We start from the raw sequence: 25,578 nt of genomic DNA, 5'->3' as shown, positions 1-25,578 counted from the left end.
GTTGGCATCAGAGAATTTTTCTCCCAGCCTTTTATTCAGTACCCCGTCCTGCTAACAGTTACCTAGGTACAACATCTGTTGACTTCAGTCAAAGTTGCACCCCACTAATTGAAAGCAGAATTCGGTCTGTTATTTGTAAGGTGTGTTGAATGGACAGAACCTTACAGCGAGTGAAGTGTAAGTCTTAGCAGCGAAGCGATCCTCTAATTTAGTCCCCCCACTCAGCGCACGTCTCAGATACAAAATGTTTAATAAACTACAGCTACATGGTAAGGGTGACTTACCCCCCAGCATATTTCTCAGCCAAAATTATTAAGTAAACTACTCTTAATTGTAGGTTTGTGCTACCATATACATTGCCAGGTAAAACCAAATTGGGTAGGCTATGTAACTACAGTTATTTTCTCAGCTTCCTCCGTTTTCATGTTGGCTATTTCTTGGTTTTACATATTAATGCTAAATTATGAATGAAGTGTGGTGGTTTTTTTTTCTTTTATATGCTTCATATACATATCATCCAGCGTGTAGGCTCCTGTGATGTGAAGAAGAATCTCCCCAAACCTATGATTCTGCGAGGGGTCTGGTACAGCTCCATTCAGGTCCCAGACATATTTGACATTTAATCATACCTTGACTCAAACCTGCTTTTTAAATGTCTGGTACCACACATAACAAGTTCTACTTTTACATTTTATGTCATTTCTTCCATGCCAGAATAGGTTAAATATATATAACGTGAGTTTTTGAACCATAAGTAATCTTAATGTTAATATATATACATACACTGTTTATAATTATTATATATTTAAATTCAAATTGCTCGTTTATTTGTGTGCTAGTTACTTTATCTTTTCTGTGGTTCTTTTAGTCTTAGTTTGGTACTTGTTTCAGTAATTTACTCATCAGTAGTTTCAGCTCCCACTATCAAATTTTTTTGCTGCTTTAAAACTTTGTATTTATGATGTTCATCTATGCTTAAAAAGTTTTGTTCTGTTTGGTTTGTTTTTTTGAACGTATTTCCTCTGAGAAAAGCGTATCTCAGACATAAAACTGATAAGCTGCATGCACGATATTTGCAACCAACACCTGATACGCTGAATGTCTGCAAGTCAGAAAAAACACCGAAATACTGTTTCCAGAATAATCTGATAGAGTATGGATAGAGTGGAAAAATAAGTTTCTATACCCATTTTTATGAAACTAAATACTTTTGATCCCTGTTTTTGAAAAATTTGGTATGAATTGAAACATTCACAAAGAGTTGCAAATCTATTGAATGTTTAAATAACTTCTGTTTAACCAAGACTATTTTATTTTGAAGTGACAAAGACCTTATGCCTGCTAGAAACATTTTAATAAAAGCAAAGTTGTGGTCTAACTACATGCTAAAAATATTTATGTACAATCTTTAAACATACAAGTCAACCCAAATTAGTAGTGTTATTCAGGGGAATTAAGTTTTATAAGCATCTGAAACATGAAGCCTTTGTGTTTTGTACTTAGATTTTTGCCAACAGCAGTTCTGTAATAATCCAGTGAGAGACCTCACCATTAATGACGTTTTAGAAGAAGCAAACAAAATATTTATTATCTAATTCATTATAAATTTTAATCACCAGCTGTAATAGCACATTTTTTACAGGAACGCTTTAAAGTCTTGACCTGTTTTAAATCAGTGACAAAAAATACTCATATCATTTCAATGATCTTTGTTTTAAATTTCTCCTTTTAGATAACAAGTTATTTCTCTGAGCAGTTGATTTCCAAAATCTCTGCAATGATACAATTCTGCAAGACCCCAGGATGTTAGCCGGGCAATTATTTGATCTTCTGAATTTTTGCATTAATAGGCAAACACAGAAGTCTAATATGCAGACCTAATGTTGTGGTATTAAATACTGGTAGAAAAAATGTAGGTGGTACGATAGTGTGGAACAATTCATTGAACCATTTAAAGCTGATTAAATTGTGTTGATCAATCATTCGAAATAAATGGTAAGGGAAAAAAATGAATATTGTGAGAAATGAGGATGGGACATGATTTTTCAGCAAGAAAAGCCTTCCTGGCTCAACACAAAAATATAATGTGTTAACAGAGTCTTAAAATCAATATACAATGAATTAGCAGTCAGCGGAGAACACCCAGATGACAAGGGGAATATGATTCATTTCTTAGAATGACTAAGATCTCAGGCAGCTTGTTGTGTAGAGTATTTGGAGACTGTGAATACAGTTAAAAGAAATTCCTTTAATTTGATCTGGAAGCATGTTTATGACAGATGTAAAGCACTTGAATTCTACTGAGGATTTCCTCTTGTGCTGCAGCCTTCCTGACTCCGCTCTTTACAGCTGTTCTTTAAGGACTAACTACTAAGCTACACAGGGTAGTCCTCTTACACCTTATTACATGAAAATGAAGTTTCCAGCTCTAGCTGAGTAATTAGATAACCCAGCACTGACGACATAATGATAATGAAGTGAAGAGGAAAGGATCCCTAAATAATCAGATCCTTTTTTCAGGGATTTAAAAGAAAATGCATTTTGATGTTTTTCAAAAGACACTCAGGCGTCGTCTTCTACCTCTTTCCTTTCTTTCATTTCTGCTTAAAAATTACAGCTAGTTCATCAGAAGCACAACATCCTTAGGTGTTCTGGATGCAAACGAATGTGGATTGCTTTGATATGGGAAGCGACAGCCCCTGACGTTTGTCTGAATATTAATGCTGAATTGGATGGAGAAATCATTATGGCTGATGGTTTGGGTTATTGAGTTTTAAATGTCAGAAGCCCAAGTTTAAGTTTTCATGACACAAATGAATGTTTTTGTAATTTTTTAATGCTTAAGTTTCAATGTACATTCAAATTTCCACTTTTTTGAACTTTCAGACCATCTAGGAACTTTTATTTTTGGGGGGTTGGTGAAAACTAAAGCCTAGTGTGAATTCAGGACACAATCATGTTGTTTTTAATTGCAGCTAGCGCTTTCTGCTTTTGTGAGGTCACCTTGTCTGTTGCTATTTCTCCTTTGGTCATTTAGGATATTTGCAGAGGAGCTCTTGGCCAGTTTCTTTGAGTACCCCGAGCCCAGACCAGATTTTCCAAACTGAACCCTGCAGTTCCTACCGATGTGCTTGCAGGCAGACGTTCAACAAAGCCCTCAAGCTGTTGAGTTCTTTTGAAAACCTGGCCACATATTTCTGTGTCAGCTTTGGAGCTAAAAACTGGACGCTAGTGCTGCGTGGCTGAGCTGTTTTGTTATTTCTGACCTTTAAGGGTTTATCTGCAAGTTGAGGCCTGTATTTTCCTTGTGTAGCGCTAAGTGCCACCTGTTTGCAACCTCCTGCTTCAGCAAGGGCAGCGCTGGCCCGTGCTGTAGTAAACCTTACTAAGCCCTGCAATGAAAAAGACAGTCTGAAGGTCAGATTTAAGGAGAGGGGTGAACCTGAACTCAGAGGGAAGCACTCCTGGTGGAGCAGAGGACAGTGAATGGCCCTTGTGCAGAGACTTGAGAGACGACCACGCATGGCGGCAGAAAGGAGTACGAGGTGAAGCAATCTGCTGCGAGCAGCAAGGGAAATTCTAGATGTCTTTTAGATTAGTAACTCAGTAACCTCGGTAGGACGCCTGATAGGCACAACCACTGTGGCAGAAATCTCTCACACACTGTGCTTTCGCGCACTGGTCTCTCATTCCTCAGCCTTCCCACACAGAGCTGTGTGCCTGTGAGCTGGGCCTGAGTCGCTGGCCTTGGCTTGAGATCCAGTTCGGAGTGCTGCCAGTTACTGCTGCGGAGCCACAGACCCCCTGCACCAACACATCCGCACTTCTTCAGCCCCACTGGTTCTGCCACGAGGGGTTTCAGGTCTCCAATCTGTAAATCCTCCAAGGCAGGGCCTGTGAGTGGCTGTACACATGCAGAATGTCAGCTGCGCTCTCAGGCCAACATACTCAGAAGCACCTAAGTGACTTAGAAGCCCAAGTCCCCAGCAGTTTCAGCTTCTGTGCAGGCTCTAAATTGCTTTGACTTTCAGAAGGACTAGGGCTATTCAGATGTTTATTCGCTTCTAAAGCCATTCCCTCTGGTGCTTAACAAATACCATTGTATTCCCTCTTCAGGGGACTGGAGTGGGTAACAGCCCACTTCTCCTGAGTAATGCAGAGGAGAACTGAAGGCCTGTCCCCTACCGGTATTTTGTTTTGGTACGAAACGTGCAGATTTTTTTTCAGGACTTCTGAAGCTCCGTGTTTTCTTCAGGTGCCTGTTCCCCATTTTAATTCTGCTTTCCTCCTCCCCTTTCTAACACTTTGGACTTTAAATTTGGTAGTGGTGGGGGAAGGGGAATGGCTTTTTCTTTCCCCTTTATTGTGGCAGAGAATGGGGGATGGAGGCCAGCTTTCTTAGACTTTTATATTCAAAATACCTATAAATAATTAGTTACAGGGACCTAGCTTCCCCCTCCTTTTAAGGCCTAATTTAGGTTCTTTATCAAAATGATTTAAAATGCCTTTCTCAGTAGGAAACCATATTTCAGAGCTTTTATTTATTAGACTTCTCAAAAAGTGTGTTTTTAATGCACATCCTGACTTTCTGCCAAAACTGTCCACTGAAACATTGGGACTGGAGCAACCCTTTGTATAGGGAGTTATATTTATTGGATTTTTACATATTGATAAAAAACGATTCATCTAAATAAATCATACACAGAATTGGCACATAAATCTCCCACTCTTCACAGCTCACTCTACTATATTACTGTTCTGACAGCCTTCCCTCAAGTACAGAAAACTTTCCTCTTGGTGTACATTGCTGTAGCCCTCTCAAAGTATCAATAATTTTCCTGAGCTACGTGGCTGGTTGTTGTTCTGAGCTGTAGGAATCTGAAGTGTGGGTTTTGCTTTATTATGGAGGGACAGGAACACGTTACTGTATTTTCAAGTAGAGCAAACAGGCCTGAACTCTGCAAAATGTGTGAGGGTCTTTAAGTACTGAAGTCAGATTTCATAGTAGCTGGTTGAATATCTGAATGTTACAGCATTATGAGCCCATTAAGGCACTGAGGGGAGATTACTTCTTCTGTTTTAAGAAGTACAACAGTTCTTGTACCGGACGGCGAGTTGGAGGAGTGCAGTTTGCTTAAGCAGTTTCAGGACTTTCAGAATGAGTGTGTCTGTCTGTCCGTCTGTCTGTGTACATAGGTTGGACCCGTCCATTCTGGGGCACCCTCTGTCCCCATCCCAAGCTTTTTTCTGCTTTCTGAACAGAAGTTGCATATAAGGCCATTTGAGCCTAATTATTTTAAGCAAATACAAATCCATAAACCAGATAGTGCATGGCTATGATTCAGTGTAACCCTCTGGCAATTTATGCCAGAGAAAGCTTTGCCTGGCTGTATTTTGAATACCTCTCATTACAGATCCTGGGGATGTGACAGCCTTCTCTGAAAACTAAGCTTCAGTCTTACCCAGTGATGGTTTAAGAGTTGTGGCTTTCCAAAGGGATTTTGTAGTAGTGGGACCATCACTCCAGAAGGCTCTGGTGTTTCTGACGAAAGGGCTCTGACATCCAGGCAGTACTCGTGAAAGTTCAGAGTTTGGAAACTGGGAGCTCTGTAAGAAATCATTACAATAAAAGGTAGAACAGATTCTAGCAAGTGTTCAATCACTCAGCATGGTGCCACTTAGAGGCAGAAGACCTTAAAACAACCAGCAAGATGTCTGCAGAAGAAACCTCTGCTGCCAGCTCTCAGCACTCTGTATCCTGTCATTTGACGCCTTTCATCTCGGGTTAGTTCGGCAGAGGGGTTGCAGCAAAGGCTGGGTCAGCGATCAGAGCCCGGGCACTGCTGCTGAGGCTCAGTTCAGATGTCGTGTGGGAAAGGGCTTGTGCAGAGCAGTGCACGAGTAAAGTCAGGCCTCAGGAAACATGGGAAGCACTGGGGGCTAGTAGCTTGCACTGAACTGCAGTGTGTGACCAACTGCTGCTGGTTTTTGGCTGTAAGGTGGGTGAGGGTGGCTAGTGAGGACAGACCCATTCAGCTCGTCCAGTCCCCGCCAGGGCTCAAGGTTTGGAAACCAGGAGCTGCGGATGCGTTTTCTACCCACAGAGCTCAGGGAGTCGCTGGTCACAGCCGTGAGGGTGCCACGGTCCCACCACCTGCAGAAGGGTGATGTGCGAGTGGACCAGTGTGAACTACACAGTCCTGAGAGCAGGGATGGAGTGGCTAGCAGAACATCTCTTTAGAGTGTCCCCTGCTGTCTGTGAAGCTCAAAATACCTCCAAGCTAAACACCTTTTTCCCCTCTAGTTGAACTATTTGAATTAGCAATGCCAACAGCCTCACATATAGAGGATCAGTTCATAGGCGTTACAGGGCGGTATCTCTCACCAACACTGTCTGCCATGAAATGGGGTTGATCCCATCTTTTAACTATGTGAAGGCCACAGCTATTATCCTTATACTCAGTAGAAGAAAATAGATATAAAATTAAACACTAAGATAATTTCCCTTGTTGAAAAAACAGTATCTGATATGAAGATGCTGAATTTAGCGATAGGGAAACTGAGGCACAAGGTGCAGTGACCTGCATGAGCACAGCCCTGACACTGCTGTCAGCATTAGCCTCTGACTGGTGTCCAGCTGTCGCCATCTCCTAGATCTGTCATTTGAAGCATGTTTGTGGAAGAAAACAAACAAGGAGGCCAACCTCCTGCAAAAATTAAACTTCCCAGATGCCCTCCTGTTCATGTGGGAAAAGGGGGATACTGCAGCCCTGCGCACTGGTGGCATGTCTTAGGTGGTTTTATGGAAAACTCTGTCAGGACTCCCTCTGGCCAATTCTGATGTAAAAGGGTGGTGGGCTTAATTTGAAAGTTCAGCTAGAAGTGTACTTCAACAAGGAGAGTTTAAATTTGTATTTATTACTTTTTATGTTAAGTAGTTTTATTCATAAACAGAATAAAAATACACAGCTAAAGAGCAATACGTACCACTAGCAGTTTTAATGAATGATGACTTTAACATTTTTCCTATTTAACATTCAAAATTACTACTTACATTCTGCCTTGAAATATATTTCATAAAATGGCAGAATTCTTTTTAAAATACGTATAAACTTGCCTTGGGAGAACAAATTTGTTTGGATGGTAAACAAAAATTCTGGTTTGGGTTTGTTGTGTTTTTTTTTTTTTTCTTACCTTGAAATATATGTGAATGTCATAAAATATTTCCATGTACTTTCAAGAATAATTGAAGCATATGTACCCAAAGTGTAATACTTTTCATAATGGTTTCAGACTAAATTATCCATTATATGGGACTAGCACATAAAAGCCTTTCTGTACATCAAGTGATAGATCAAAGGGAGGAACGATGGCTTGTCCACATGCATAAACCACACCTCTCAAATTCTGAGAACAAGGATATGCAGTCCGCATTTTAACTACATCTCCATGACATGAAACGGTATTCCTGTGTCTCCTACTGTGGGAGAGTCAGGTAGTCCTGGCTACAAAGATTCCCTTTTACATTTCTCCCCTCTTTTTTTGTTCCATCTCATGGATGACATTTCAGTGACTAGTCCCAGGTGAGTCTAATTTGAAAACTAAACTTCACTCAGTTCCTCCCAGGGCAGTGGAGGAACCTGTTGAGGAGAAGCGTGGCTCTGTCATTTCCTGGTGGATCCGTGAACCCAGTCCCCAGCCCTGCAGCCTGGGGGATGCCGGTGGGCACGTGCTCCTGCCCAGAGCCCGAACAGCTTCAGCAGGCACACCACGAGGACTGCATGTCTCACGGGTGTCTGTCTTCCCGTTAACCCGAGGCCTGGATAGCCCTAGAGGTCAGAGCACAGGGCTATGAGCCAGACCGTCTCCTCTCTACTTGCCAGTTTGTTGAGCTCCGATGAATTTAATACTTTCTGAGCTTCGCTTTCCTATCTGCAAGGTTAATCTGGTAGTATTTTCAACCACATAGGGATTCTTTAATTACTTTGTCTAACTAAAATGCATTCCTTGAGATGTGAGGTAGACAAATGCTGAGCATTATTGCTGGTAAGCAGTAAGGGATCACTTCACGATACAGTTCAAACAGTTTCAGCTTTTGGGGTATTTTTTGTGAGTTTTTCTCATCACCTCTGTATTAGTAATAAGAAACGCAAACTCAGTGGCATGATTACAGATGTCTGTCTTTGAAATGTGACTGCAGTAGAAGGTTGAAGATGAATAGTTTCATCCAGGTACGTGCCTAGATCTAGTCTTCCAGCCAGTAGATTGGATGTTAGCCGAATTATTCCCATTAGCATCTGGTTTATGAGCATTGCTGTACTACTATGATTAGAGAATAAAGTTCCTTAAAATAATCTACACTCACTGAAATGTAAATGTACCTTTTATTACTGTCATGGTTGCTGAGCAATGTGAAGTGCACCAGGGAGGTGCTGAGTTGAGGCACCAGAAGAAGAGGCTGTGATCATGGAAAGGTTGAAACTTCTCCTCTGATCATTTCTGACAGCTCAGAGTGGTTCTTCCACAATTGGAACCACTTGTGCTGCTTATTAATATAATGAAACTTATCCTCCAGCAAAAACAGAACCAAAGGTTGACACAAGAGTGGAGGGAGAGGTTGAAACCTGATCTGGTTAGAGATCTCTTAAAGATGATGGAAGACTAATAAAATCCAGTCTGCTTCCTACCTCCATTACAACTCTCACTCCCATTCTGTCTTCACAAGCTGAAGTGGAATAATGCCTCCTTCCAGAGCAAAGCCAAACCCACTGTCGTGCTTCAGTACCAGTGTATCCTAACAGCAGCTAACGGTCTTTGGCAGCATGGCCCGTTTTGGTACCTTCCCTCATCTGTGAAATTCTTGCTTTTGATTCCAGTGGCAGCTGGATGAGGCTCCTAAAATGTCTCTTGTTTCTTAAGGAGTGGAATTTTTATTTCATTCTTGATACTTTTTTGTTGTTGTTTCCAAATTACTTCAGAAAAGCTCCGTACTTGATGTATCTTGATCATGGAGATAAAAGTCAGTTAAGAGCAGAAGAACATGCACTTTTCTGTTGGGAATTGATTACAGAAGAAGTCTAAATTCTGCATTTTGTTGGATTCCCCAGTGCCAGGAAGGCAATCATGAGATGTGGAGTAAAAATGTACCCTAATGACTAAAAAAAGAAAAAAGAAGCTAAGGTCTTCGAGAGGTAGCTAAACAGAACTGTAAGAGTAAGCAGGGAAAAATGTCAGAGTTGATGTAACTCATTACATTTAAGTGGAAAATAAGGGATGAAAGTTTAGTTTAAGAAAAATTAAGGAAATACCCAAGAATGAGTTTACAAAGTGCAATATTTTCTCTCAAAGCCATAGGGTTAGCAGGTTGGTATCCAACATCTGTGACTGATTAGGGGCATTTGAGATGGCAGGTGGCTTTAGGAAATGGAAACCTTACAGGGCTTTACAAATACTTTCTGTAGTTAGGCAAAGTTATTTGATTTATTCTCACTGGTTCTCATTCTATAGCCTGGTTTAATATCTATCAACTTGTCTTAATCCATGTTAATATTTTCTTACAGACACAGTGTTGTGAAAATTCTCCAATCAGATTCTTAGAAGTTGCCCTGGAGAATAATAGAGTTACTGGGTTTACACTACCAAGGGCCGTGTTAAGGTGAAGAACATAAATCATGGCATTTAAAAATGCCAGCCAAATCTTTCAGACAGTAATGAGATCAAGAACCAGATCTGATCATATTTGCTCCTGACAATTTTAAAGAGACCTATATTTCTGCGTGCTTACACTATGTGTGGTCATGTTGAAATCGCACGTCTCTATTAAGCAGCCATAGCCAAAAAAAACGAAACCTCCAAAACTCCTAGGCAGGAATAAAGCCCGCAGTCTGGTTGATACACGCCACTTGGCATAGCACTGTCACACGCTGGGAGAATGAGGCTGCACAAGATGGAGGACCACAGAAGAGCTTACGGTACTCCTCTTCTGGTTTGGATAGGAACCAAAACTTATCTTTGGGAAGAAATATTTGGAGGAGACAATCAAGACAGGAAAGTAAACCCCATGGGAAATGGACTGGAACTGCTTCACAAATCATACCAACATACAACAACTGGCTCCTTCAGAAACAATAAGTAAAACAGAATATGCAGCTGAGAGTAGTGCGGGTAATAGATGAGTCAGGGCAGGTGGAGTTTAAAATCTGTTAGCTCTCCCAAATAGCATTCCTGGGGAATAACTCAAGGAATACCACAGAAGCCTCAGCATAGGTTTGTTATTACTAGAGAAGAAAAACCAGCATTCAGCCAAACCTTTCATTATCTGATATTGTAAAACCAGTCCCACAGTGCTGTCTGAGATGTTCTAACCTCGGCACTTGTCCAGATCCATTTCCAGCTACAGGCTCTGTGTGTGTGTGTGTGTGTGTGCATGTTCTTCTGCAGATTTATTTTAAATCTCCCTTCCTGAAGCTGTTCGGCATTCTGTTTTATGGGATTTTACTAAGCTTCACATAGCCTTTTCTTTTCTTTACTAAGTATGTTTTACTACTTTGTATTTTTTTCCCAAAGAAATAGATTTTATTGGACAGGGGTTCACACATAGCTGCATAATGTTTGTCTTATGGATTTTGTATTAAACCACTTTAACACTTTTGTAGACCCGAGGAACTCTGCAAATACTGTGAGTGAAATGCCCTGAGCTTCATCTTGCATGCTTTGAACTGAGCACGGTGAACTTTGCCTAGTTACTGAGCTGACACGTGAACAATCCATTTGCAATTCAGAGGGAGAGAGAGAGAGGAAGAGGGCCTGATCCTGCATTTACCAAAGCCAAAGGAAACCCTGCTACTGACTGCAGCAAGACCAGCAGCAAAATCATAATGAGTATTTAAGATGATATTTCACAAGTACAGTAATGTGACAATCATGATGAAGTGGTGTTTTTTCCAGAGGCAGTGTCTGAATTAATAGGGTCTTTCCAACTAGCTCTCGTTGAAATGGTTTGTGAGAGCTAAAATAAATAAATAAAAAGTCTCTAGGATACTTTCCCATTGTTAGGATTTTTATTCATTTCATAAATAGCTGTTATATTTTGAAGTCCTTTTTTTTTCATCATTGTCATCTTCCCTTCTTTATTGTAGCATGAGTAATCTAATTTTTCTGCATAGCATGTTGCAGTTTGATAGACAGGTCTCTGAGGGATGCCTTATGTGTCAGCATCAGTGAAAATGACTTCTAAGGTTGGCTCACACCCCCGCGCGAGCGCGGAATCCAAATCACCCCAGAGTTACGCATCCGCTTGCCCCACGCCTCACTGCTGGATAATGTATTCATTTGCCTCTGGCAAGAAAAAAAAAGTGAGATCCTCCATTGCATACTGATGTCATGTGGAAGAAGCCATAATTGGGACTGGTCACATGTTAAAGGAACTGTAAGCTGCTTTTTGCTGTCTGTGTAGCTAAAGTTCATCTCTCTTGATCTGCACCTATAGACATCACGTACTCTTAAGTACACGCAAGGTTTGGAGACCTAGCGATTCAGACACATATTTCACAAAAAAAGGGAAATGCTAATAGGCTGGAGGCTCCTGGGTCTTTCTCTTGGCCAGAATCTGATCATAGGGCAGGATATTTTTATTTGACTCCACTACTTTGGTTTATCAGTAATAATTAATGGCATGTGCAATTGCATTCTCCTCTTTAATCAAGGACAGAGATTTCAAATCCACAGTTCTAGCAAGAAAGCATTCCCAGACCAGCTGCCCTTTCTTTTTCTGTTTCTCAGGCAGATGCAGACGGGGAAAGAAGGATTTTTGATTCCTGAGTTTCATGCCTCATTCCTTCCTCGCAGCAATACACCCTAGAGAAGTTGGGCCCCGACTATTTGCAGTCATGTACAGCCTGCTGAAGGGACAGAAAGGTTTCCAGTGACTCATCTGTTTCCAATTAGGCCCCTAAGAGCACTCCTGCCCTTTCTTCCTGCTTGTAATAGCTGCAGAAGTTACTAGGTCTGCTGGGTCTAATCGGGGGCTCTGGATGGCCTGCCACTGGTTTGTGGCACTTGGATCGTCGCTCGTTGGCTCCGTTTCCCTGTCTGTAAACAGGTCTTCTGGTTAGGGTGTGGAGGAGATGTGGAGCACCTGTGGTGAATGCTGCCACCTGCTAACACTGGAACAGCTCGCAGTGACAGCAGAGCTACATCTGCAGATATGAAGACAGTAAGACTGTGATTTCTGATTTCACTGTTGTCCCACTTCCAGGTAGGGAAACTGAGCTGGTTTTGATACAAATCCACCACTTTCAGTCTTCTTAACCTTCAGCCTGGATAGCTGCAAAGATGAACAGAAGAATTTTATTCCTAACATTTTAACTTGGCTTGATGTGCGTCACAGCAGCATGTAAATGCGCTACTGTATTTGGAGCACTCTGTTCCTGACAGATAACCCGCTTCTCATTTAGCAAATTTAATTGTGGAGGTCGTGTGCGTTTTTTACATGATGATGAAGAAACGAGGAGCTGTCTTTATCAGAAAGCCACCAACAGCAGTGACTCTTAAGGGAAACCATCCTTGCTCCTCTATTAGAGTGGGAGCCCAAGACAGTTCTAGCCTGAGGTTAGTCATATATGACATTAGGCATAGCTTTACTAGCAAACTGTGTAACTCTTAATCGCCAATGTATTTCCTGGCAAATCTCAAGTAATAATGTTGGTGGATATCAAATCTTAAGTACATAAGACTCAATTATGATGCTGCAGAATACAGAGGCTGCTCAAATCCAGTCCAGACTGCAAACTCACAATCTGCTGTTTACTTAAAGTATATAGAAAACACTTGACCTCTTCTCAGGGGCATCCATGTGGAAACACTTGACGATAAAGGCCTTCCTTGGTTTTTGTAGGAATCACGTTTCAACGTTTTTATCTCCTGTAATTAAGGTCAGTGATCGTATACTCCCACCTCTCTCCTCGCCCCGCTCTTCCACCAAAATTGCAGGCACTTATCCAGCTCCAGTTACGCTGCACGAAACACACAGGGCCCTAGTTGTGCATACGTAATTCCAGGGGGTGAACAAAGTCAGGGAGATTTGGGGCTTTGCTGAACCAAATGCTCTTTCTGGACTTTTGTCTTCACATGCTCCTATACCACGATGAGGACCAGAGTCCAACAGAGGAAAAGAGGAGGTGGGGGGTAGGACGGCTGCAAATGTAATTCCACTACTAGGATATTTCCTAACCCACAGCGCATGTTCCCACCCAGTGGGGAAGGTGTGAGAGATTTCTGAAGGAGAATGGCGGAGAGCGAATCTCATCTCCCTCTGTAACACTGTAAGTGCTAATTGCAGGCGGGAAGGAAGGGTGTAGCTGGTAGACGTCTAGGAGAGCGCCTGGGGAATACGGCAAAAGGACTCATTTTGTCGTTGTCAAAGAAACCCAGGAGCATTTCACATCCCAGCTTCCCTGGAAAGATTCACTTCGGCTTTGCTGTGCTTTGACTCAAACCCTGGCTGCATCTTCACGAAAAACCACATCGCACTCAGTGGGGCACCTCTGGGGAATGCCAATGGCCCAGCTGAGGCCGATGTGTTAGGATGGCAGAGGACACCTCTCAGCCACCACCAGGGCTGAAAGAGCACATCCTGCAGAGTAAAGGGCATGTGGGGACTACGCTTAGAAAGACCTGGTAACTTTTACAAGCAGTATACATCCTGCTCAAAAAATATCTCTTTGCTACTATAAATATATTTTTTATTATGAATAATGAATATTTTTTATTATTATTCATTATTGTTCAGTCTGTAGCAGCTGTGAATGGGTAACAGTGAAAGGGAGAGGTTTGTGAAATAAAACTGTTGGTAGAAGTCACCTTACACATATGTAAAAAGCAAAATTGGGTGAGGCATCTTCAGAGCTTGGTATTTATTTAGGCTTGTAGTGGATGCATTGCACTCTTTCCCTTTACGCTGGCATGTCCTCATTTCTCATACATAGCAGAATATAATTTCAGAAAAGAGCCAATGCTGTCCTTTTTCTAATATATATATATATATATATATATATAAAAGACAAGAACAAAACTAACAGAGTTGTGCCCTGTGTGAGATTGTCTTGACCCTTTTCAGAGGCAGGCCTGCAACCTGGTCCTCAGCACCCCCCTCAGCACATTTCTAGCCTAACTCCTCTGCTTGCACTGAGCTCAGTCACGACTGTGGGTGCAGGATCAGGCCACCTGTTTTCTTTCAAGAATTACAGCCCCAAAACATGATGTTTTTCCACCGTGTGCTGGGTTTAGAAGTAGCTGGAAATGTCTGTTTGCTTCTGCAGGTGAAGTGGGGCAGCCTGTGCTTTAGTGCAGCCGGCACAAGGCTGTGGGGCCCTCACCCCAGCAGCTGGGAACGGCACCAGGAGTTTCCTGGCACTGGAGATACGTGTTGGAGCGATCCAAGAATCCAGAGAGGTGGATTTGCCATGTAAAAGTAGAAAGTTATTAGTTCTGTCAGTAGCAGAGGGGCTAATGCCTCCACAGGGAAGGCAGCTGAGCCAGAGTGGGGCCCGATTCTGGTACACTGGGACTGTCCCCCACGAGAAGCCCAGCTCTGAAGAGCCATCTTGCTTTTCTGGCTGCTGTTGGACAGACCCACCAAGATTTTCTGTGAAAATGTGTCTAGCTCTTTACTTTATCAGAGAAAGACCCTAGAGAGAGAGCTTGTGATGGACACCAAGAGAATTCTGAGGCACTATATTAATTAAACATAAATTTATTAAATATTTAATAAATTAAATAAATGGTATATGTGTTGCCTTACCGATTGCATTTAATTTTGCATCGGTTTGCACGGTGTCCTCCTGGGCTGAATGTGGCACGATTTTCCTGTGACACATTTTGCCTTCTGCTGTTCCCATGTCATATATTCCTCATGCTGTGGCAAGAGCTACTTTGTGGAGTCATCTTTCTGAAGAAAAGTGGGGCTGCTCTTCCCATGTTCAGGTGCCTCCTGTTAGGATTTTTCTGTGCCGTCACTGATTTATGTTGATGTCAGTTTAGACATGGTCTTTTTCAATAAGTTGTGAAAGTTTGTGCTTTGTGCCCTGCCACCCCGTTTGCTGCGGGTTGTTTCGTGCTTTCTTTAAGCCTGTTTCTACATTCGCAAGGCAGAATTCTAAATACCATCCAAAGACTGGTTTTCTGTTGAGAGCACTGGGACCCCTTTTCACAGAATATCTTTGGGCAAATCCCTGATCTCTCCATGCCTCAGTTCCCCATGTATGGCTGGATAAAGTAACAGTAATGCTAGCCTGCTTTCCTCAGATATTGTGAGGATCAGTGCACGAAGAGAGGTGGTATCACAGTAATAGGGGTCACAGGAGGCAGATAGAAAAATAAAGCAGAAACTAGTTAAGACCTTCTCAGCTGCTAAGGATTACTGCTCATTTTTAAATCTCTGGCTCTTTACAAATTGGGAAAGTTACTAACAAGCAGTAGAAAAATAACAACAACAAAAAACAGCCTTCCAGCTGAAACGAGGGTGTTAGCAGGTCTAACAGCACAGCACAGTGCACCTTATCTCTATCCCGGTGAAAAATCAAAGGCACATTTCCAGCTGTGCCCGTGAGCACTATTTGGTCATTGAACAAAGCAACTGGCACCTCATATCCAACCTACCGAATGATCACAGCCTGATTCAGGTGCACAAACAAGTGCAGAAATGAGCTCCATGCACAGAACTCATTGTTATTCAATCAAGCCTTTAATTGTAAATGTTTTAAGCAAGGAATTGCCGTGTTTTATGAAAGTGTGCTCAGCATTACTCCGCCATGGACATCTGTCATTCAGCAGGCGCCACCCAATAAAAGTACTTAAAATGTTCTGTTCCTCAATTAAAATATAAAACAGAGCTGTTTAGGGGCTTTTACGAGGTGATTTCTATTTACCTGACAGATTTCCACACTGGAAGAGCACAAAGTGGGATTTCAGTTTCTGATCAGAAGCAATGGTTCCACTAAACAGTACAGCTTCGATTGTTCTGATTTATTTTTTCTTATTTTTTTTTTACCTCAGGAACACTAAAAATCCATGAAGAAGAAAGAAATCCTTACTCCGAAGAGAAGCTCAGAACTAGGTCGTGTGCACTCCCCAAAAAGCCAGATGACATCGGACTGAGTTTGCACTCTGCCGCTCCAGAACACAGAACCAGAACCAAACTGGGGAGTCTGCATCAACCCTGCTAGCCTCTTCCACGCTGAAACTGTGGCAAAAGCAAGTAAAAATGCCTGGTTTGCTCTGGTCTGAAGCCTTTTATGAAAAGGAACGAGACTACAGCTAGGCAAAGTCTCCTGTTTTCCCCTGATGAAACATTTCGTGTAAGTTCTCATGGTTATTCCAGTGCTTGTGGATATTTCCTTTCTTTTTTCCTCCTGCTACTCAGACATTGGATTGAACCTTACACCAAATACAAGCATTTTCACCAAAAATAAACAAACAGACAAATTTTAAAAACCTTCTATTTCTCCCTGTTCGAGAGCCTCAGAAACTCACCTACACTGAGATGACAGATGCCACTTGTCATCGGTAGTCTGGCCACTCCAAGCAGGTCTAATCAGGGTCATAGAAACACGAGTGCCCTCATTAGAGGTGACACTTTTGCAGTACCAGCGCTGCTGCACCAGCAGTAATGATGAAAGATTCACTGTGCCGTCAGGTAGAAGAAGGACCCACGTGGAGCCTTACCAGGATTTTCCTGTTACTCACCTGCAGCTTTACTCAACTGTATCCCATCCCTCTCTGGTACCTCTCCTTGCTGAATTGCATTTGGGAAACCTCTGCCAGCTCATGCAGGAAGCTGATGAGCAGGGAAACGCTGGCCTGATCCATCTTCAGCCTGGAAAATGCAGAAAAAGCTTTGCTTTATATTATGCGTGGCACCTGGAAATGCAATGGGCTGCTTCGCTCCCTGGTCTCCTGTGCTCCATCCTCTGGAGCGCTCACCTCATCCTGTGCACTCAGCCCTGGGAGGGAGCAGGGCAGCAGTGTCAGCACGAGAGGGCAGTGCCCTTACAAAACAAAGCCTTCAAACACCGAACCTTAAACCCAAGCCATTCAGCTCTTGGCAGGTAACAATTTCTGAGCCAATTCCCCCCTTACATTAATGTTACTTGTTGCATTACTCTTCATCCCCCCGGGGTTGCAGCTGTGCTCAGGCACCACAGGCAAGCAAGGGACAGACCTCATGGGGCTGTGCTGAGGGGGCAAATGTGGGTGTATTTCCTGTCTTCTGCTCCATAACCTGATGCCACTCTGCTTCTCTGCAGGTGCTTTCGGATGCTTGTGGCTCCGTGGAGCTGCCACATCAGGTAGAGACCCTCAGGGTGAGCCGAACTGGGATCCCACATCACGCCAACCCACCTCTGGGACATGCAGCCTTTTCCCAGGAGCTTCAGGCATTCTGTGTTCATCCCGCATCACCTCACTGAAGAAATGAAACTACCTGCTCCAAGGTAAAAATAATTGCTGATACTAAGCCTCAAGTTGGTGATTCTCTGCACAGCTGGCATTATAATCTTCCATGACAAATGTTAATTTCCTTTTAAAATTAAGGAGAGGAAAGGCAAACAGCAGCTAAACCCAAGAACAGGTAAACAACTGGCTACTGGATTTGGCACAGCAGATACTGGGAGGAGAATTTCTCCCTTGAACAACACTGCTCAGAAAATGCTAGGAAATCATATGTTAGCCCTTCACTCACTCTGTTGTGTTGTGTTGTTTTTTTTCCTCTCCAGCAGCAGCATGAGTTAAGGATGAAGCATTAGCCCTCACTGCAATACCCCCACTGTCAGCTCAAGTCAGATTCTTCCTGTTATTTATATGTACCCTTTTGTAAGCGTATCGATTACACAAGTGAGTTCTCAAGTACTCAGGCACTCAATACAGCCACACAATAGAGAAAAGCATCCAGGTTAACACAGAATTACACATGTGCTAAACATACCAAGGGACAAGAATAAATACTGACATGTACAATTCCAAGCTGCATCTTAAGAACTGTTTTGTTGCAAGGCAGCACTTCATGCAATTAAAAATAAAACGTACATTTTAATTTCTGAGGTGTAACAACCAAAGTTTCTCATGGCCATTCTTAGCCATGGCAGAATTGCCATCTTTCGGCCACTTTTGACACACCAGATTATCCCACAACAATCCAAAATCCAATGCAGACCCCTCCCTCCCCTTTGTTCCTTTTACCCTTTGCATCACGAATGCTGTGGGGAAGGACTGCCTGTTTCACAGGGGGCTTGGTATCACAGAAAGCTGGTTGTTGATCTCTGGATGCCTGCAGGCCAGCAATCTGTGCTACAAGTTACCCCTCTTAAAAAAAAAAATAAGACAAGTGGATAAAACTGATACAAGCATCTGTAACAAGCTAATTGGACCCTTGTGGGCAACATAGCAGATACAAAATTAAAACAAACAAACATCTCATTGTACAACTGTACTTTCAGGACCATTATCACAAAGGGATCCTTCTGGATTTTTATTTTAGTTTTGTTTTGTTTAAAAGGACCTAATTATGGCCAGAGCTGGAGTATCACAAGTCTGTTTTCATCTATAAAGAAAGGATATTTTGCCTCTGAACCTGAGAAATTGTTAGAAGTTGGTAATTAGTATGACTTGTTAATAGAGTTTGGCTGTGATTAAGCTGTGATTGAGTGTGAGTTTGGTTCTTGTCAATGCGAATGCCTGTAAGGTTGAGAGATGTTTAATGAGACACCTGTTGTCAGCAGCACCCGGTGGGCTTTGCCGCGCCTGATTGGAATTTGTACTGCAGAGCAGGAGCGGCACAGCGCTGAAATGCGGCTGCACGTGGGCACCTGGCGGAGCACGAAGGGGCCCGAGCGTAAAGGAGGGTCAGACCCACGGGGTGCGGCCGCCCAGCTGCAAGAGGAGCCCCTCGGTGAGAGCAGGCCTGCCTGTCTCCTGTAGCACACCTTTCCAGCCTTCGGAAAGTTGTTGCTGAGCACCCTGGGGACGGGCTGTGCCCAGCAGGTCAGGCAATGCTCTGCAAGCTGAGCAGCTGCTCTAGTCCCAGCCATAGCATTTGATATAAGAAATCCTCCTCGTCTATGCAATTACGTCTGGCCTGGGGAGTGCAACAGGCAAAAACTGTTGACATCTTAATTTAGCCCCTGTGGGGTGTTGACCTGTGCCATGGTGTGTCCTTGGGAGATGCAGCCAGGCAGATTTAAGGCCCCCCAGGTTCTACCTCCTTGGGTAGCCAGCAGCACCGGGGCTCTTCAAAATGTGACACCGATAGAGAAAGGCTCAGCATAGCTCAGCCCTGGTCCATCCCTTCGTCTGGGCATCATCCTCAAGCAAAAATGTCCCACTGAGCAACCTCCTTGGCCAGCAAGAAAGTTTCATTCAGAGACTGTGTTTTTGTCTCAGCATCCAGCACAATTTGCCACATGACTGCACGCAGCCAGTCCTCACTCCAAAATCCAGGCCTGATGCTAACTGTGTATTTGGGCTGCATATATAAAACATCATTTCCCCTGAAACATCTATTAAACATTTTCAAGTGGCTGCTATTTAAAACATACCTCAGTTTTACATGCCAAAGGACAAGCTGGAAGCAATCAAGCTGGCCACTTTCACAGTCTTTTAATACCCAAGGAATACCTTAGCTAGGAACAAGAGCAGCAACATTTCAGCTCACGCAGTGTCCCTGAGGAACGAGCCGTTGGCTTTGTGATGAATCTGAGCAACCACTGGATGGCATTGCTCTACACGAATGTACCTGCGAGCACATGCGGCTGAGTGCGAACACGCTGCTTCGCCAAGGAGATTAATTCAGACCCGAGAGGCTCAGGCCACTGTGACCTTACCAAGCTTTTAAATAACAGTCAGACTTCTCTTGGCTGTCCAGCTGGGGGCTCCGGGCACGGAGTTTGGTCAGAGCGAACAAAGCAGACTTCCCAAAGCACACTTATTACTAGGCTGGGTGTATTTTTCTTTCATTTTATGTTAGATCAAATATTCAGCCAGTTTTTGATGGGTTTCATTCTTACAAGATAGGAAAAAGAATCATTTGTAATTTGTGATCATACCAACCTAACGCAGGGCACGCACACCCGGCCAGCAAGTTAGGACTTCACGAAAGCCCTGCTCCTGCAGCCGCTCTGGCCAGCCAGCGCCACCTCCCAGGGCCCGGGACTCACCGGGGTGGGACTCAGCTAAGCCTGTTTATCCGAGCAGGTTAGTTTTGTGTAATGGGAAAAGCAGAACTGGAAAGAAAAAAAAAAAAAACAAAAAAAAAACTAAGGGGTGTCAGGCATGTTCTGCTTTCACATGGCTCTAGAGTTTTATCCCAAGTGCAGTGCCTGTCCGTGTGACAGTGGCCTCTCAGCATGTGTAGGTACAGCTCTGCCTTCTGCTGCATCACTTATTGATAAGGAGTCAGCTGGTGGCCAACTAACCTGATGTTCATATTTTCCCCTGGGGGTCTGTGTTTCTTTCATTAACAACACACTGCGTTGGCCTAGTTCTTCTAATGACTACATCTGGCCAAGCCTCTCCGAAAATGTCATTGGCCCAGTTCATGCCCAGAAGAAATCCACTGATGGCTCTGGAGAAGCAGCAGGGTATTTGGAATTGCAGCCCTACAGAAGGTGTGTCGGAAGGGGGATAATGCAGTACTTGTGAGAGTCAAGTCTGAAGGCGGTTGACAGCCATACTCAGCACATCTATCTTCAACTTAGGAAGTAACATCATCAAGTGAGTACTTGGTTGGACGCTGGCTGTTAGGTAAACCTTTTCTGGGCACAGATTGCCTGTTAGCATTGCCCCAGTTTTGACTGATCTAAAAATGTAATAATCATAGTCAATTAGTGAACTCCACTTAGACTGAGAGTAAAATCAGATGGTCAGTTCCAGTCCTGCAAAATCTCCTGCACTCAGTTCTCAGGTGCACTCACCTGCCTTTTTAAGTACCGGAGAAGTAGGACCAGTAGATAGCCTTATAAAATAAATGTTACATTTCTTTTATGACCCCATCTGTCCCCTTTTTCTAGACCTACCTTCCATTCCAAACAAAAAGAGAACCGTATCCATCTGGATCTGCTCGGCAGTTCGCTGATAAATGCCTCTCACTGCAGAAATGCTTAGACTTGGTGGGAAATTAAGGTTGTATCAGCAGTGGGCTGCTCAGAGCCAACTTCTGATGGCCACCACTCTGCTATAGGGGCTGCAAGAGGAAGCCAGGACAACTGCTGTTGATCAGCTGCTTACTGCCTCCTATTAGGAACCCCTCGTTGAAGTTTCATGTGTCACCCATGTGGAGACCTCTACAAAGGGGCACAAGCCTTAAGTGGGCTCAGCAGTTTTAGTTTTTTTCCACTGACTTCAGAGGAAAAGGCAATTTGTTCTCAACTTCAGCATTTTGGGGCTGTGTTTGAACACAGGCAGGATAAATCTGAGTATCTTCATTTATTTAGCAGCTGAGGAGGATAAAAAATAAAAGGAAGGGTGCTTCCTATAGCTCTTCCATTGCACAACAGGTTGTGTCTGGAAAATATCGCTTGGGACCCAGCATTCTTGAGGGATGATAGAAATCCTGAGCAGGGCACCGAGTGCTCTGCTGGCTGTTTTAAGGCAGACTGTACAGGCAATCAGCTCAGCACACAAATTTGCCCTGGATTTTTCTAGAGTCAGAGCAACTCTCCAGGCATCCAGAAAGTCAAGGTGACCTTCAAAGCTGAAGGACAGTCCAGAATGCTTGTAGGTAATGGGAATTCAAACAAATGAAATTCTAGACTAATTCCAACCCATTACAAAACTCTCAGGAAAAATGAACTGTATCTGCTGAAGTGGCTCGTTCTGTTCAGTGGCACAATGTAATGGGGGATCTGTCACTGTCAGCGCTGCTCTTGTCTTGCTGAAAGCCACCGTGCCTTTCACAACCACTAAATAAAAATTCAAGCCAGCTGTCCCACCTGCCGGAGCAGTTTCTATTCTGGGCTCTGGTGTGCCGTAGGTATTGTGCTCATTGATTAGCTGTGGCTTATTGTCCCTTGACATTGTTAGGGAATATTCTCCTGGTTATAATCGCTAGGACTGATACAGGCAGAAACCTTGCTGCAGCAGCCCAGGCTGCTATTGTGCGCGGCGCTGTGCTGTGGCTATGTCTGCAGGTCAGACTATGGCGGGAGGCTTTTTGGTAGGAAATGAAAAGGAAGCTAAAAAAGGAATGTTTTGAGAAGTCACCCAAGTCAGAAAAGACTGGGGGCCTCCCTGACTCTGGCTGTCAATAAGGTGTTAGATAGGGGAAGATTAACACCCTTTAGCAATGACACAGCTGTTCCATTGAAGGTGATAACATGCAATCAGGGGAGGGAAGAGTCTAGCACGGAATAATGAACAGTGCAAGTGACTGTTAGCGAAAGGGAAGTTTTTAGCCCAAGAAGCTGAAAGAGCCTCTTCAAGCTGCTTATTTTAGTGGATATCAATAAGTACAAAAACAAGCAGAGCCTCACTTTAGGTCTGCAAAAGGAGCTAAAATATTTACCTCTCTTTTTAAAGTCAGACTGGCTTCTAGGGAGGAGAAAAATAGTGATAATGTAGATAATAAAGTCTCTTATCTGCCTCAGCAGTGAGCGTGCAGATAAACACAAAAATCCTTACCCGAAACAAGGCACGTAGCACTGAATCTCGTCTTCTGAAAGCACAATAAGTTGCGATAAGAGTTGGTTTTGGAAGACGATAGATTTAATAGTGGAAAGAAGCTGGTATTTTGCCCACAATTGTTTTTCGAGGAAGGGAATCAGAACAATGAATTTCTCCCTCCACTTCTAATGGGTAAAGGTAGAAATTAGTATATAAAGTCATCTTCATCTTTTCTGCTGGCCAAACTGAGCTTGGCCAATGAATCAAGATCCCTCAGGACAGTGTAAAATCAAAGCTTTCTGCTGGGAGCCACAGCACATCAGGATGCTTAAAGCAGAGTTAAACATGGGAATTAGATGGTGCCAGCCAAGGGTACAGCTTCACAGCCAGCTTAAGCGATCTGTGTTCAGGTTGCCACCAGCATTACCTCCCCATTCAGTCTACATATGAACAACATTCATTTATTCAGCCACATGGTCCATTCCATGATTTTTGGCTGGGCTTGAGCATGCTGGGGGTGTCTAGCTGAGAGATGGAGGAGAAGATGTGATCACCCTTTTAAACGGCAACGTAGGCTTGAGCTGATCGGGAACTGTTCTGTGAAGTAAACACAGTCGTGCAGAAAGAGAGGAGCCAAATCCCACGGTGCTCACTGGGAGAGGGAACGTTTTAGTCAATCTGTACCAAAGCCTTCGGAGCCTTGAATTCTTGCAGTAGGAGCTGAGAACTGCCCATCTGGCCCCAACAGGAGTTAGGGACCTGCTCATCCTTTGCTGCCTCACTCCTCACTCCCCACCTCATCTGTTACACACAACCCATCAGAAAAGGAGAGGACTCTCAGACGCCACAGCCCCCGAAGCATCAGCTCCTGTCCCTCCCTGCAGGACGGGGGCCAGCCACCCACCTCTGCCAGCCCTGCCCCATAGGAGCAACCCTGCCTCCTTCCCTCTGGCCGCCCCACGGCCATCCCATAAGAGCTGTGCCTAGGGATGAAGTGAGACAGGCAGGGAGGCGACAACAGCTACATCTGTTCGCTCTTCTCCGCACTCGGGATCTGTGACATTGCTATCGGTACAGCCTGAAACAGAGCGGGCACGAGCCCCGGGGAAGAGGAGAGGGTCTGGATGGAAACAATAACAACCGCAGGGACACCACCGGCACCAGCAGGAGCAAAAATGTTGCTTTACCACTTCTGAGAGCAGCAGAGCATATGGACAGTCTGGGACTGTTGTCAGCAACCCAGAATGGGGTAGCTCTGTTCTGGCAAACTCAATTTTTTGTCTTTATGACCAAAGAATAGTTGCATGTTGGAAGCTCTGTAGTTGCTAGGGGAAGAGCCATTAATATGTTGGCGACTGAGAAGTCAGCCAAAGCAAATGCTGAGATAAAATTACTTTTTCCCACTTCTGTTTCACCCTGAGTGTGTCATCCAGTGTTCTTTCTCTGCTCAAGGTACCTCTTGCAGACTGTGCTGTGCTAACTTCTTTGTCCTTTTTGATTTTATTTTTCACCTTTCCCAACCAAGACTCCAAAGAATAATATAAATCTGACAGCCTAGAAAGACTTCTTACATGATTCTGCTTACTGGCAGAATAAGACTTCAGGCTGTTTTTCTCCTACAACAAACTTTTCTCTGGTAGCCTGAGAAGTAAGAATAGCAAATAAAATTAGTGATGGTAATGATGAGAACTGTGTTGCTAAAAGCATGGGAATAGGAATGCACCCTACAGAATAAGGAGTAATACTGTTAAAGGGCTCAGGGGTGTTACCCAGTTTCCAGCCCACAAGAAGTTCACGCACTTCTCCCTGCCCAGCTCCTGGGGTAACTCTGTGTATACCCTTACTCCAGAACAGCACTGCTTTTTTCCCCCACCGTAGTTTCAACCCACAGGTGCAGGCGGTGTTTCCCTGGCCCCTATCCCCTTGGCACAGACAAAGGCTGGGAAGAAACACTCTTCCCTTTTACGCTGGTAGCCTGTTTCTCCACACTGGTCATTGCAGTCTGCAAATCTTGCCCACACCAGTGACAAGCCCAGTTCTGGAGAGGATTAATCCAAAACAGAACAAAGTATTCTTATTCCAAAATAAATGCATCTGTAAATCTCCTGATTTTAGAACAGCGTTCACTAAGCAATGGGGAGAATACAAGGCGAGAACCTCATAAGCACCCTTTCCTCCCTCCAGCTCAGTCCCCAGTACCAGTGTAGTCATACAGAGAAGATATTTATTTTTTTCAAAAGCCCTGAGTTTTAAAGCAACTGTTCCCAGTTACTTCCAGTAATTCCCCAGACACGTCCCCTTTACCCTGCTACACAAGCGTATGGCTCCAAACCATTCTTCAGTGAAGTCAGTTCTGCTTTTCCTGTTTGCTTGCTTTAACCCACACCACTCACAGCTATTTTCAAAACGGAGAAACAATACAAACCCGCATTTCGTATGATCATGTAGTACCCTGCAAACAAAACCATTCATTAAAAAAATAGTCTAGGCACTACGACTGCCAGCTTCTGACTCCACTGTGACACAGACATATTTTTTTCATCGTGAGACACTGAACAAAAGTCATGAACAGTTGCTCTGATCAAAAGAAATCTCTGCTAGAGTCTGCAGCTTGTTCACCCCTTCCCTTCATGCCAGCCACTGTTCATTTCATTGAATGTTCGTTCTGCTGTACAGCTGGCTCTTGAGAAAGCCAGAGCAAATTCTGCACTGTACAGTAATGCATTTAGAACGAATGTGTAGTTTCTATTAGTGGAAAAGGAATTTAACTATTCCTGGGACATGGGAACCTTGTATGCAGCTGTTAGCAGTAGTAGGATCTGTTAATCCAGTGCCCTTACTGTCAGGATGGATGGACCTGGTCTTGTTCTGGTGCTAATCTGTGTTGCATATGCAAACAGTAGTCATTTTAAAAATGCGTAACTTTTA

General features: G+C 43.6%; 1 protein-coding gene and 1 long non-coding RNA gene across 7 annotated transcripts in view; one reads left to right on the top strand and one right to left on the bottom strand.

The window, feature by feature from the left end:
• The window catches only part of LOC106036441 (uncharacterized), a 143,423-nt gene that overhangs the window by 100,803 nt on the left and 17,042 nt on the right, over positions 1–25,578 (top strand). For 3 of the 6 annotated variants that reach the window (XR_010834191.1, XR_010834196.1, XR_010834194.1), the window contains 2 exons: positions 16,054–17,105; positions 17,304–17,489. This is a non-coding gene — a long non-coding RNA (uncharacterized lncRNA). Of the gene's footprint in view, positions 1–16,053; positions 17,106–17,303; positions 17,490–18,773; positions 19,468–25,578 lie in introns of those variants that run through there. The other 3 variants (XR_010834195.1, XR_010834192.1, XR_007168172.2) reach the window with 3 other exon arrangements.
• LOC106036443 (protein FAM169B) overlaps positions 6,898–25,578 on the bottom strand; it is a 269,050-nt gene continuing 250,369 nt past the window's right edge. The window contains exons 33-34 of the mRNA XM_067003776.1: positions 16,744–16,873; positions 6,898–12,325 (exon numbers count right to left, since the gene is read on the bottom strand). The gene's annotated coding sequence lies outside the window, so the exon portion shown is untranslated. The remainder of the gene's footprint in view (positions 12,326–16,743; positions 16,874–25,578) is intronic.

The sequence above is a fragment of the Anser cygnoides genome, chromosome 11 (assembly GCF_040182565.1).
Source record: "Anser cygnoides isolate HZ-2024a breed goose chromosome 11, Taihu_goose_T2T_genome, whole genome shotgun sequence".
NCBI classification, from domain to species: domain Eukaryota; kingdom Metazoa; phylum Chordata; class Aves; order Anseriformes; family Anatidae; genus Anser; species Anser cygnoides.
The sequence above is the reverse complement of the archived record's forward strand: the minus strand, read 5'-3'. Positions and strand labels throughout refer to the sequence as shown.